A 12,643-nucleotide genomic window follows, 5' to 3' on the forward strand; every position below is an offset into this window, starting at 1 on the left:
TGAGTAAGTAAAACATGAAAAGTGAAACAAAAGAATAAATTAATTGGTTAATGGTATTACATACCTTGAACATAAATAAATATCTATTATTTAATTACCATTCAATTAACATTTTTCATTGTTATATTGTTTCAAAACAATCAAGTAGCTACTAAAATCTAGAATCTAATATCATATCTTAGCCTGATGCTCCTATCATGCTCTAAGTGCTTGATCTTGCTTAAACCCTTTTGTTAGAGGATCAACATGAATATCCTCTGATGTTACATGATTTACCATGAGTTCTCCTTCCTCTACCTTATGTCTGATATAATGGTATTTCCTTTTGATGTGCCTTGATATACCATGATCCTTTGGTTCTTTGATCAAGAAACTGCACCCTCATTGTTGCAAAATATCTCCATGGGCTCTTGGATTGATGGAACAACTCCAAGATCTCAAATGAAATTATTTAACCATGCCGTTTCCTTTTCCGTATCACTTGTTGTGATGTACTCTGATTTGCAAGTAGACTTAGCCATCGTCTGCTACTTGGAACTCTTCCAATTTACCGCTCCACCATTCAATAAAAATACTTAACAAGATAGAGAATAAATATTATCCTAATCTATTGAAAGTTGACGTCACAATAACCACTCACCTTAAGTTCATCTTGATGGGTTTTGAGCATTCTAACACTTCCTAAGTGTACATGCAACCCTAATAACCTTGAATCTATGTTATCTCTATATACATGCAAATTTCTTTTTCAAGCTTATTTCCTGACTAGCATGGCATGGGGAATAAATAAAATATAAAACTAGTAGAAATACATACCTTGTTGTTGCTTGGATTCCTTCACACAACACTACAACCTTGGAATAACTAGAGAGAATACTTCTACACTTCAAAATCGGCTATGCCCTCACAAGAATACTCTAGTGCCCGATTTTCCTAACCATGGGGTCCCTTTTATAGTGGTGTCACAATTAGGGTTTCATCATGAAGACTCATAATTGTCATGACTCTTCCATTCTCATGACCCATGGGTTTGTAACTCCCATGGACTATCCATGGAGCTCCAAATAGTTATATCCATAACCCATAAACCATGGATCATTTAATCCACTATAAAAGTTTAGATGATTGTCATAATCAACCCCATATGTTTAATTAGTTTCAACTTGATCACCAAATTAATACTTAAATTAATATTTAATCAAGACTAATTAAATAATACTATTATTAATATATTAGAACTTATAATATATTAATAATCATAAGTGCCTTATTCTCTCATTTTGTCTATCCAAGTATTGCAATGCCATGCAACCCAAATGGACCATGCCGGGTCGGGTCAAGTACATACCAAATAAAGTTATGGACTTAGACACTATATCCAACAGTCTCCCACTTGGATAAGTCTAATAACTATATTTGCAAATATGACTTCAAAATCCGATGAGCAATCGTAGCTCTTTCAAAGTCTCTCGGAACTGAGATGATGATGATACGCCATTTAAGATAAGTGATCATATAATCCTCTGTTCTCATGATATCAGCTGGACAAACACATGGAACATGGTCTTACTTATTGTCCAACATTTGTTTCACGATCTCTGATTTGTTTCGATATAGAACTAAATTGAACACATCAATTAGGTTCTGACCGGGCCCGGTACATAGGTTAAAACCAAATCATCGAGGGGCCCAGATATCGCTTCTATTTCTAGAAGGAACAGATAAACTTCGACTGATATGCTTGTACTAACTACTTGTTGAATTATTCACAAAGGGACGTTTTATAACATCGAGTTACCAATGCGTTTCCGTACAATCAATGAATAACCAACTCATAGTCAATAACTCATATCTATAGGTTCGAAGATTTATATGATATTACCGTCTCACGATCACTCGAGATAAATTCCATGTAGTGACGCAAGTGAGCGTGGGTTGAATCCAATACTCAGCCCTTATGAGTACTCATGAATGTTGTAGCAACCATTGCATTGTCTAAAGCACTTTAGACAAATCATACAAGCCAAATTCATGACAGTCTTGATTCATATCTACTTCCAACATATGACTGACTGTGGATGGTTTGAATAATATGATGTATATCATAACATAATTATTCTGGAAGTCAAAACATGCAAAGTGAAACACAAGAATAATATTAATCTTATATGGCCTCAACACTTTGAGTGTAAATAAAACACCTTTTATTTAAGCACCATATTGATTACTCATTATTTATGTTTCGATATGATTAATTAACTTTATGCTTGAATTAAAACATTAGTTGTCCCATGCTCCAAGCATGTACACTATGGATTTCCAAACAACAATTATGCTATACTCCAAGTATGCATACTATGTTTACATATGGTCGTCTCTTTGTGAAGTAGATCAATTGACAATATTCCAATGATGCTCATTTCACAATTCCAATCCTTGTTGTAAATGCAAGAATACCAAACTCTTGCCATTTACTGTAATATGTTAGATTCTAAACTTATATGCAATGATCCCATTGTAATGACTATGCACAGAAGTCACAAATACATGGCAACAGACATTACAAAGCATTCCAATGGAAAACAATTCCATGGAAATGAAGTCTCAAATTCAAAGTACATTCCTTTGAACATCCTTCTTAGTATTAAGCTCTTTAATCTTATACAGATTCAAAAAATAGCTTCCACCTATGTAGACAATTCCATATTAACATTTTGATCATCACTTCTGAACAAGAGTTGCCTCTTTTCAAAATATGTCAATATGGTCCTTACTCTATAATTCTAATTGTCCATGAGCAACCAATCATTGGTAAACCTCAGATTGTCCTCGACAATTTGCTTAATCATTTTAGTCATTTCCAGTTCTATTCCTTTTTCCCTTGTTAATGCCCTAAGCATTAGGAAAATTTAGAATGGATGAATATTATAGTACATGCAATTGATCCTATATCCGAAGCATAAGGGACGAGATTCATGCTATAAAATTTTTATTTGCCATGTTCTCAAAATTCAAACTCTGAAGAGGGATGCCGTAATCATAATCAAATTTTGAGAACGCAACATATATAGAATTTCCTTATGTTGAAACATTCCAACATAACACTCATATATATTCTTGACTAAAGCAGATTAAATTCTCAATCTATTCTTGTAGAATTGTAGTGAAGTATAAAATCCTCTCCCTTAATTATAGCAAAACAACTTTTTCAAGGCGAATTAAAATTTTTGTTTTCTATAATTAATATTGCTGACTTGCAACACTTAACATAATCATCATGCTCCCACTAGCATAATGATTACCAGCATAACACTTTATGCTCCCACTAGCTTAGAAATCAACTGGACTTCTAGAAATCAATACTTTATTGACTTTCATACCAAAGTTCATATTTCTGATACTAGATTTCTTTGATAAGACTTTATCAAAAACATACACCTTTCCTTAGATAGCGCACATGTTTGTCTAGACCTTTTGCAATTCTCACTAGTTAGTGTGTCGGTTAACTACACACGCTCCACTAACTATATGAGAATGCAAATATCACAACCGCTATCTACTTAAAATCTTCTTAGTGGAAGCGTTTCCTCACCATCATTTTCATGAATCAAAGAGAAACCTTATGACACTTAGAATTTATGGTGTATGTGTTCCTATCCATGTGAATTTGTCATAACCATAATCACAAGACAAGGTTAGTGACAAATCCAAACTCATATGGACTGAACTTGTTCAATCTTAATTTCTTGCCACCTGGTAGCACAATTCCTACCATTGCTTCCGGGTTGTTATGCAAACAATTGAGAACTCATAGAACTCACAAGCATAATCACCTTTTATCTGGAATAGACACAGAAATAAGAATATGTCAACACGATAGGTTACAAACCTCAAGTCGTGGGCTAGCAATTAACAAAACTCTTGATTAGTTCTTGAAACTATTTCAGAATCTTTTAGACTCCCACTGTCCTCTTGACATATAAGACTTTTCTTTGTCCAGAACCATTCCTTGACAATACAACTATTCAAGAGCTAGTGCGGATTCTTATCAAGTTAAACACTTCTCACTATTGGTCTTAGCTGGTCTTTGTTTTAACCAAAACATCACAACTTACCAATCTCAAATATACAAGAATAGGAAACATCTTACTCTATATTTGACAAGTGTTATGAACTTTCTAAAGACTATGTCACTCAAGTTACAATCTTGGAGTATAACTCCAGGATTTGCTTTTGGCACGAAGTATGAATTATCTTTTGATTTAACGATTTCAACAATTCACGATTCCTCTCCTCAGGCAACAAGCACATTAAGGTGTCCTTAGAGGATCAATTGTGATATGGTTCCATAATCACTAAGATAATCATCAAACAAAATATACAAGTACTCTCCCATCTCTTCAGATTGGAGAAACTTATATTTTTCTGCCTTTTTTGATTCTTCTTATTCATTCTGCCATACATTGAAACTTTTCCAATGTTTCAGAATTACACTTAAACTTGTAAGCATAATCATATTTACTAAACTTTAGTAAATCATAACGAATAATCTTATTTACCTTTGTGGTGGACCTGACTAGTGCACAACTTAATGTACCCGATCCTTTAGTCCTTCTCTTGACTCACATGCGAATGTCAACAAGGAATTAGTCTTAATTTACCAAAGATGAAAGTTCTCATTCATCATGAAATACAACTTGCATGATTCCAAGTTTCTATCCAAATGAAACTTGGGTGATGAGAATCTTTCCTTATTTGGTAAAATTATGACACTACCACTAATGAAAGAATCAAATCCATTTACCCATATTGCTTATCAATGGAAACATATAAGCAACAACCTTTTTTCACAAATGCCATTATAAGGATACTTAAAATAAATAAAATCAAAACCATTTTCTTTTATTTTAAAACTTTGCGGAAAACTTATCCTAACAATCCATATGGAAAACTTGTTGTTATCTATTCCTAAGCAATATGTCACACCCCAAAACCAGAACGGCGGAAACCTTATGGGGTGGATGACGTCATGTCAAGTATCACAACACATGCATTATAGTGATCAAAGTACAACAAAATATTGCATTAATAGTAATAGTTTTACATAGTTTACATAACAGTACAACACAGTTATACAGGTAAAAATGTAAGCGCAGCTTGGCACAAAATAGTCTTCAACAGAAGTTCTTGGATTGTACCTGTCTAATGCTGACTTGAGAATACAAGTTATTTGAAAAACGAGTATCAACATTTTTTACAAATGTTGGTGAGTTCATAAGCATTTAGTGGCATTTTATTCAAATAACTTTAATAAAATTGGTGATTTCAGTGTATCGATTACATTTGTATCTTTTCTAGAAAATCCTATATTTTCTTTAATAAAAGTAGTCTTCTACCAAGACTGGACGGAGTTATGTGGTAAAAAGTAGTTTTTCCCTTAATCGCTATCGTTATCAAAATACAGAGTTTGAATATTAAGAAAGCAGGAGAATTCAGGGAAATAACATATGCTTCAGCAGTGAGGACTGTTGACTAAGGCAAAGGAATCATAGACTCCAGAAGAGTGTCGAATGAATGACACACCTGGCTCAGTCTAACAGAAAGAGACACAGACCCCAGACGGTACCAAATGAAAGGTACATCTAGTAAGGTCTAAAACAGTGAACACAGACCCCAGACAGTATCAACTGAATGATATGTCTAGCAAGGTTTAAAAGAGTGAATACAGTGAATACAGTGGATACAGTGAATACAGAGAATACAGTGAATACCGTGGATACTGTGAATACAGTGAATACAGACCCCAGATAGTACCAAATGAATGCTACGTCTAGCAAGGTCTAAAACAATGTGACTCCGAGAGTGGGTTTCCAGCATACAGTGTAAATTGCTAGTGAATTACCATTAACTTAAGGCCATGAATTATAAGGTAACCTGGGATACTCGTAACCATACTAACCGACACTAGAGTACCTGACGCCCTACAAGCGTCTAGAGAATATGACATTTGTCACCCCTTGGCTTGGTAGGCGGTGGATTGTAGCTAGCAGTCAGGGTGACGGGGTGTCAATCCCGTATAGATCTATACACACAATGTCCGCTCTCCCTACAGGAGATTCTGGTTACCAACTAGACGACGGAGAAGGTCGTGTTCCGAAGATGCATCCCAAATGGTGGGTAGAGGGTTTCCAATGTAAGTGTTGAACTGGTGGTAGAGACTCTTAACTGAACTGACTAATGTAAACCTATATGTCTATGCTTGTGTACATAATATATAACTAATGAATCAAACGACCTTGGGATGGACATCCGATCCCACCAGACCACATCTCAACGAATAAAAAGAAATAGGTCGGACAAGCCTTCCTAAGTCCTTCAATCATTATTTATATGCACCTAAACAAGCACAGACATACATCTATCTACGCTTGAGTGTGTATAGTAAGTGGAATCATACCGTCAAGTATAACCGAACAGTGTGGAATGACCAAATCGTGATGTATAACCGTACAGTGGGGAATAACCAGATCATGAAGTATAAGTATTAACTGGTATAGGTGTATCACGAAGTGGAAGCGACAACAAGTGAAGTAAGAGCGTCTAACAGGTATAACTATCACAAGTATAAGGGAAGTATGGGTAATAATACGTATAGACGCATCACAAAGTGAAAGCGTTATCAAGTAGGAACTTTAACTAAGAAGGAGTATTAAAACATGGGAGAAAACCTTTATTCTTGTGAAAATCGCGACAGGGTATAGTTTTGTAAAATAAGTTTGAAAACCTTTAGAATTCCTTTGTAAACTTTTCATAAACCAGTTTAAAATGAACTTTGATAAAACAGTATAAGTAAGAGTTTTGAATAAGTGAAAACCTTTTGGAAAAACCTTTTATAGTGTCCTACTTGGTAAACAGTTTACAGTGTGGTAAATCCTTGTGTATGCGGGTTATCAATCACATGTGATTGATATGATAACTGGCATGTTTAACTTGTATTCCCCCCTATAAAACATGTAAAAACATTTAAAAGGTTCATTCAGGGGTATGAACTCACCTGGTGTAAGTGGATCCGACGATGGTGTCGGTTGGGTGCTCGGTGTCAAGTAAAGACTTGGACACACTTAGTGACCTATTTAACATATGATAACATATGTTTACATATAATTAGTACATATAATACTAATTAAACAAGTATACACACCCTAAAGAGCAGAAAACACTTTGGTTAAGTGTTTGGGGTGTCCCGGGTAACATTTAAGGGCTTGAATGACTTAGGAATGGAGTTTACTCTCCAAGAGTAAACTCACGATAGGGTTTTTACGACCCTGGGACTACTCCTCATGATTTTACGGCTGTAAAATCATGGTGAGGGTGTTCTAGGGTGCTAAAATGTCTCATATAAATTGTGGGATTTTCCTAGGTCCAAATGTAAAAGGTCTGAATGGATTCATGGCATCATTTGGACCATTTGAGGAGTTTACGGCCCTAAGCAAGGGAGCTTACAGTCGTAAGCTCCTATACCCTCAATCTTTTGGTGTTTTGAAGTCTTAAATGGTAGAAGGTAAATTACTAAGCATTTTTCCAAGTCAAATGGGGAGTTTAGGGCACCAAATAACCCCTTTGTAGGAGTTTACGGCCCAGGTACCCTTCCATGAGGGGTTTACAGCTGTGAACTACTTATGGAGTTGTTTTAGTTGCATTTAAGATCCCTAGCTTGTTGTTGGTCGTTTCTAGAATTTAATCCAAGGCCATTGGTGTGTTTAAGGGCATTTTAAACACACAAATATGAGTTTACTCCCCATGAAGACGAGTTTACGGCCCAAGCATGTTCTTGGGCAGTAAACTCATGTTTACTCCCCAAAATGCTAGTTGAAGGTGTTCTAAGTCCGATTCCATAAGCCTACAAGTCATGTCTAAGCCTTAGGGACAATTTAGAGGGGTTTTGGGGCTTAAAAACCCCATTAAATGATGTTCACGGCCCAAGAGTGTTCTTCGGCCATAAAATCATGATTTTGTCCCTATTTTATGTTTTAAACTCGAATTTCCAGGCTAGATAAGTTATAAAACGAGTTAGGATAGTTTACCTACTCGTTTGGGGCTCGAAACGGACGACTTTTGGCTCGAATTTAAGTTGTACAGAGAGAGAGAGAGAGAGAGTCGGGAGAGTGTAAAAAGTATCCAATGGACTCCACTCACCCTTATATAGGGGTTGGATTTGGGGCTCAGTGGGATTCTACCCGATACTGCCGTTGTACGGGGCTTTTAGTGGCACCCGATTTAGTAGTCGTAATAATAAAAACTAACTTTTTCTAAATTACTATAGAAATGTAATTTAAGTGTTTTCATTTACTTTATTACGACTATAACAACATAAAACATAAATAAAACATTTATTTATTTGACGACCTCTTATTAACGAAACTTTTATACAGTGGAATATTCTGTTAACGGTAACGGGGTAATGTAACGGAATAAACTTTCGGTTGTCACATCATCCCCCCGTTAGAGGGAATTTCGTCCCGAAATTCAGGTCTAGGCAAGGTAATTGGTATGAATGACCGAGTAGAGGAAGGAGGGTACTTCCTATTCGGTTTGTCCTCGCACTCCCAAGTGAACTCTGGCCTGTGTTTGTCGTTCCAACAAACCTTCTCCTACGGGATGCGGATTCCGTCTCATGTAGTTAGTGGGTTCCGACTAGTGTATCTATGAGGTTATGGTTCTTAACGGTTTCTATCAAGATGAGTGGGATACGAAGAGTGACGTCGGGTAAACACATATCGAGTCTAAGAAGTGGATCGATCGGGTGTGAAACTTGTGGAATATCCGAAAGTAGTAGTGGTCTGACGAGGGTTGGACCAAATCTCCATGAGGATTCTCAGATGGTCCTAAGCTCTCGGAAGGGTAGAGCTTTTCAGTACTTAGAACATAGTGTACCTCTGTGGCAAGATCATCACTGATGTGATCACCATTCCGAAGTTCCTAACGTTCTCTCTCGTACTAGTAGTGTAGTCCTTCAGGTTGGTTCTTAGAAAGCTCGGGTCATCCTTGGTTTCGCGTTTCCTGTCAATTGGCTTTTATAGACTTTCTAGACCATCGGAGGGGTTGCGTATCTACGGGTATCTGTTTGATGTAGAGTGTCTATCTCAAGCTCGTGCAAAATCAACCTGCACTAACGAATCTTGAGATGCGGAAACCCTCAGGGTCAAGGAGATGGGGTTTCACCAGACGAGTGTTGGACTATTTCAGGAGGTGGTTCTACTATTTCTTCATGAAATAGTATTCGTGGGGCACCTAATAGTCCAATGAATCCCTAAGACTTTGGTTTATTCTAGTGCGGAAAGTGCATGCTCCTGCATAACCCCTTGACTAACACCAAGGCTGGTGTCAAGCCTATAATCTCTTCGGGATCTGGGTCATGAGGTTTTAATGCAACTACTTTCGCACTTTGATCGAGTATTCTTGGTTGCGGAGGTTATCCTGTGGTTCTCGGTATGCTAGTGTTTACTTCGGAGAATGAAGTCTATCGTCTACGGGGCAACAACGATTTCCTCCATACGAGAGGGTGGAGGGTTATAGGCACTACTTGTCTGTAACAGGGTGGACGAAGTGCCTGAGTATTGCGGGCATCTACTGCAACTACTCTTCCGAAGGTTCTGAGTTTTCTCAGTCCAGATCAAATCTAGTGAGTATAGGGTTTCATCACTTGGAATTTTAATCTCCTCATCCATTCTTCTCAGAGTTCAACCCATCGCAGCTTTCGGATTTCTGGGATATCCGCTGTGATGCTTAATTCGGGGGATTAAGCGTGAATGGATGGTTGCAGTCAATGTCCTTGACTCTTACGACTCAGACTTCTTTACCAACCGAGGGTGTTAGCTACTATGTTGGCTCAAGCGGAATGATAATAACTTCGGATTTGTGGACATTATAGTAGCTCAATCAGTAGGGGTTCACTTGACCCTAGCTCCTATTTTAGGGAATAGGATGAAGGGCTTTACTAAGAGGTTCGTGGTAGAGCTCATACTTGGCTTAACCACTAATACTTGGTGCATGCAGGCCGTATATAATCGAGGTCGACAAGATGTTCAGTTGTGTGACTCCACCCCAGACCCACAACCCAACGAGGAATAGGGAGTAGGGAGGAAGCACACATATTAAATCTTTTTGATCTCGATTATATACCACCTTTACGCATATACCTGGTTATAGTGGTCATTCATATGAGTTCTATTCTCTGGGTTCACGAACCTGATGTGCGAGGTGCGAAAGGTCTTTCTAGGGAAACTACTAGGTATGCTTCGGGTGGTTATCGTCTTCTGAAATGCATGTAGTGCCTTTCGCTTCGGTTCTTATCTGTCTAAGGAGGGTTGGTCAACGGTGCGCGGTACCCCTCCCCTGGGTACTTCGGAAGGTTTGGAGATAAGAGGGACGACTGAGAAATCGTATTAGGTTTGCTTATTTGTATTATGTTTAGGTTCCGAAGAACCTTTATTTGCCGAAATGGCTTACGGAGAAAGTTCTTTTTACACAGCACTAAGGATTTACACATGGCTGAACGAAGTCAAACCATGATCGATAGAGTCGTCGAAGTTGGTATACCTAGACATAATATAAGATGAGGATCGACAGAGTCAGGGGCCGAACAGGCACATAAGTTCTAGGCGTCTAAGGTTTCATCCTGTGTATCACTATCGCGGATACTTGGACTGATAGAGTCGACGCGGAACTATAGAGTGTTCTAAGGGTTTCTGAGTGGAGTACCTTTTCATGAATGGATTCTCATGAGGCATTTCTATAATCGCCTAACATATACTACTCATGTATAATTAAGGTGGGGAGGACTGTTGACTGAGCGACTCCACCCTAAATCCACAACCAAACGAGGAACAGGAAATGAGGCGGCATTCACTCACTCTAGGTCTATCCATCTTAACTATACATGGCCGTAATGTATATGTTTAGACATTATAGTTTTACCTGATGAATTTTAAATTTTATAACAGTGCTGCGACTTTCGCCTTATTGAGGAAATCTTTACATTTTGAATTAGTCTTTTAAATGTTTTCAGTTTAGTTATCTGAGATCGAAAGACGTACCAAACATCCACCGAGTTTCTTGATGCTTCTCCCTAAGCAGTAGGGTCAGACTCCTCCTGTGTCCTTGTCTTTTCCTTCGGTTGGGCAGTTCCTTTTGAGGTGTCCCTTTTCACCACATAGGTGACAAACCATATTTGTCGCCGCATTAGTGGTTGATGTAATAAACTCAACCGGGGTTCTGCAGACGCGAGCAGTATGCCCCAACATGTGGCACCTAGCACAATAGAGCTCCCGGCATACACCATGATGATGGTAGCTGCACTTGCTGCAGTGGGGAAGGTTTCCTAAGTATGGTCTCCTAGGTGTAAGGATGGAAGGGTTGGCAGGGAATTTAACCATCTCAGCTCGTTGCCCTTCGAAAGGTCCTTGAGCCGAGGTACTTCCCTCCTCGATCTTGATCTTTCTCTTCAGTGGATTTTAGTGAGGTTATTGGGCAGCTGGGTATGCAGGGGTTGGTTGTTGCTGTCCACTACTAGGATCGGAATTCCCGATAAGGCCCTTGCTAACATTGACGTTGTTAGCATTCAGGTGAGCCATGGCAGCTGCTACGACTGCCGAGACTGCAGCTTGGAACGTAGCTTCATCGAATAAGAGAGTAGGTTTCTTGCTTGTGGACAAGTTACGCTTCTTCGGTGGCATGGTTTTTCCTACACGGAAAGGAATACAAGATAATGAGAGACGATGGCTAACCCTGGACATATCTGTCCCGAATGTATTAGGCATAATTTTTTCCCGTGCCTTGGGTACTGGTTGTCTGAGTGTCGACCTACATCCCTATGATGTAGTCTTGGTAATCAAGGTAGGAGTATGAGTATCGGAAAAGGCCATAAGATGCGGGTCATTCCTACTATGTTACCTATATACTGGGAAAGGTTTCACTCTCCGGCCTGGAGAGATTTGAGAACAGTTCAAAACGAAACCTCGGAAAGAGAGGCTCATGAAGACTTATGGCTAAACATTCTCAATAGAGGTGTGGAGATCCAGTCTAATCGTGTGACTAGCAACGGGAAACAACGATTTACCTAACACATAGTGTGAGTAGTGTAACCACTAACTCACTAAATTGGGAGTATACCCTCTGTAGTTGTAGGTATATCAATAAGGATCTTTTTAGTCCTTCACACAAGGTTATCTATGTATCCTAAAATACCCCTATGGTATCTTAATTTCTTGTTTGATTCTTATCTTCTGATTATGATTATGAGATTATTGTTAGTCTTTTAGTATTCCAAAAATACTCCTATAGTATTTTTAACTTTATGTTTGGCTCTAGCATTCCTATTTGGTAAGTTTCAGACCTGTTGCAACACCACTATCACTCCCAAGCACACGTTCATCGCATCTCGAATAAATGTAGTTGATCAGGTTACATTTATTCCAGCTTACAATTACATAACTGCCCAGGTTTGACAGAAATGTTCAACATCCGAAGACTTTTATTATTGTTCTTCTTGTGATACTTTTGTTCGAGTGTTTAGATTCTGGATGTGATTATACTTTGATAAAATATGGTTATATTTTAAAGTATAATTCTTGGTCAGAGTGTT

This window comes from Lactuca sativa, chromosome 4 (genome assembly GCF_002870075.4).
Source record: "Lactuca sativa cultivar Salinas chromosome 4, Lsat_Salinas_v11, whole genome shotgun sequence".
Lineage (NCBI taxonomy): Eukaryota > Viridiplantae > Streptophyta > Magnoliopsida > Asterales > Asteraceae > Lactuca > Lactuca sativa.